This window comes from Phalaenopsis equestris, unplaced genomic scaffold (assembly GCF_001263595.1).
Source record: "Phalaenopsis equestris unplaced genomic scaffold, ASM126359v1 Scaffold205760, whole genome shotgun sequence".
NCBI classification, from domain to species: Eukaryota; Viridiplantae; Streptophyta; class Magnoliopsida; order Asparagales; family Orchidaceae; genus Phalaenopsis; species Phalaenopsis equestris.
Genome location: NW_018225225.1, coordinates 8,493 through 11,560, shown reverse-complemented (window position 1 = coordinate 11,560; position 3,068 = coordinate 8,493).

The following is a 3,068-nucleotide window of genomic DNA, read 5'->3' as shown; positions in this document are numbered from 1 at the left end:
CGCACATTTAAGCTGTCCCAAACGGGGCCTTAAATCATACACTCAATATATCAATTAAAAGGAAATTGAAGCTCAAGTTGATTTCTACTTGCTTAGTCTAGAACATAAACTTATATAAAAAGAATACTGAAGGTAAATAATGTAAGTTTAGAGGATTTGCTGAGTTACAAAAATAATAAAAGGGTTGCAAAAATATTTCATAATTTCATAGTTTCGCATAAATATTACATCATGTACTTTTGTGTACGAAAACCTACAAGAGAAAAAAACATGAAGAATTGGATATTTCGAGGACAACATTGCAACAACACCATCAGATTCATTGTGCTATGATGGATATTTTTCCAACAAGATTCTTGAGAGCAAAGCGACAAGATAATATACCAAGGCAACATAGTGCTACTGTCAAGCATCATCATGCTAGATACCAGAGGCCACAACATGATCGTAGAGTGTACTTGGAACTGGAAAACATAGAACTTGGCGGCTCAACATTGATCTTAAAGTGCTACAGCATTACACATTGCGTGTCGTAGCTCAACAACTTGAAAAAGTAAATTGTCAAATTAGAATTCGAATTTAAGAGGAGGGAATGATGGTTGTCCACTTAGAGTGTGCTTATTGTGTATTACTAAGTGTGTTGAGTCTCTTGGGTGGGAGAGTGATGTATTAAAGTGTATGTGTCACTTAGCCAAGAAACAAAAATGAGATGATGCACTAAAAATACATGCATTTTTGGACCTATTTTTATACTTATTTTTAGTGATATTGCACTTTAAAGAAATGTAGTTTTCACGTTTTATTGTACGTTGTTGATTTTTAGGACTTGAAACAAAAATGATGGAATTTGGAGTCAAAATGACATTTTTGAAGAAATACTCAGTGTCGACGACGCCAGGATGGATGCCGATGACGCAGACATACAATGAGGAATGGATTGTCCTCAGCGCCGACGGTGCCATTTAACAGAGAGCATTGAATTAATTCACGGGCCACTTGCGCCGACCGTGCCAGAACGGACGCCGACGACGTCAATGTCGGTGCAAGACCTGATTCTAGAAGATTCGATGAATTTGGATGCTTTTTGAAAAGTTTTTGGATGCACCTATTAGAAAACCGACATTAGGCTTTATTTAGTGCTGAAATTGATCAGAAAAGACCACCTTCGACCGCTTTCCACTCTCTTCCAAGCTATTCGACTCTCCCTACAACCACTTATAGTCCATTAATCATTTATCTCCTTAGATTTTTGAGTTTTTGTGGTGAGTTTAAGTGTGAATTCTTTTCTAAGAGTTTTAGAGATGGAGAGAAGTGAGAAATTTCTTCTTCCTACATCTTCTAAGAGAGGCTACAAAGGATTTGCTTTGAGAAAGAGTTTCAGATAAGTGTTGTTTATTTATTATTTTTGTATGAACTCTATTTTATATATGAAATTTATGTTTTGTTGTATATTTCTCATGAAATCTGAGTAGTTTTATTTATCTTTCTCTCTACTCTGAGATGTGGTGAAATGAAGAGATAATTTGGATGTGTCAATTTTAAATATAAAATAATATAAAATAAATTATGATGGTTTTTCAACTCCGTTCTTAATTTACTTTTCGATCTGACCAATTGATTTGTTAAAATATGTTGCAAAACATGTGATCCGAGAAATGGAGTATGAGTTCTACAATAAGAGTGAGAAACACATTTAATTCCATGAAACATTATTTCATTCAAGGAATTAAGTACAAAAAAATAGGGAAATATACTTTGTTGGGTGTAGAATTGGAGATTTTAGGGTGACAGACTAAAATCCCCAATTTAATCTTAGTATTTAAGAACTAAAGCGAGTGTTAGTCTTCAAGGGAAGGAAGCAGGAGGTCTGGAGTGAGATCTAGTATCCTCTTAGCCTAACAACAGATTTAGGCACAAAAACTGAGATTGGTCAATGATTTTCTGTAACACTGAATCAAGGTAGAGAATTAAAATTGCTCATATTTGGCGCACATATTTGGCGCTCATATTTGGCGCAATACATATTTAAACCATTTATCACATTTCATTTTACCAAAAACTCATTGTAGTCAGAAATATGTTTTTTCATATTAGAAAACTTTATCACATAAAACATAGTTTAGTAGTTACTATTTAAACTTTGCATTTTAGTTTTGCTAGTAGTTAATAATTTAATTCTGATAGTATCTCAAATAATTCAAAATTAGTGACAGTAATTTTGTTTTATTTCTGTGAATTTCTTAGTTAATTTATTATTTCAAATTTAAATCTTCCTCGTGGGATCGATATTTGAGGCTTAAATAGAAAGTCTTATATTACTTGATAATGATACATATACTTGCGTAGAATTCCAACATAAATTGTTTAAATTTCTTATTCATAAAATACCGCATCAAGTTTTTGGCATCATTGTAAAGTAGAGTCAACTTTATAAGTTTTACACAACTATCTTCTCGGGATCAAGTTTTTTGCGTCGTTGTCGGGGAATGTAACATTAAATTAAATAGATTTGGTAAATTAGGAAATTTAGAGATAAAATTAAAAAAAAACTATTATTAAAAAAATAAAAAATCATTAAGAAAAAATATATAGACATTTAAGAGTATTTTTAGAAAATTTTTCATTTGCTTATTATATTAATTTATGCGAAATATTGGATCTGAAGGTTTAATACCTTATGACTCAGAACTAGAACGTACTATTAGAAAAATTCAAAAATTAAAATTTTGAACAAAATGGCGAATAACTTAGAGAATCAAACAAATAAAAATGGATAAAGACCTTTAAAAGAATATGCTAATCCTCAGCGGAGTCGCCAGACGCTGTCGACGCTATTTCAGGGGTTGGAGGGGAGTTCCCCGTAAGAAGTTGTCGGTCACCAGAATCGCAAAGTAATAATATTTTAATTTAGAAAAGTGAGACCGAATGGACCTCACATATTTGAATGTCTAGATGGTAGAGCACGATACCACAAATAGTACACTATCCTTTAGGATAAACATATCATTTATTAGTAGGCTTAACCACCTAAACTAAGGAAAGTATGACATCTGTTTGGTCTGCGAAAT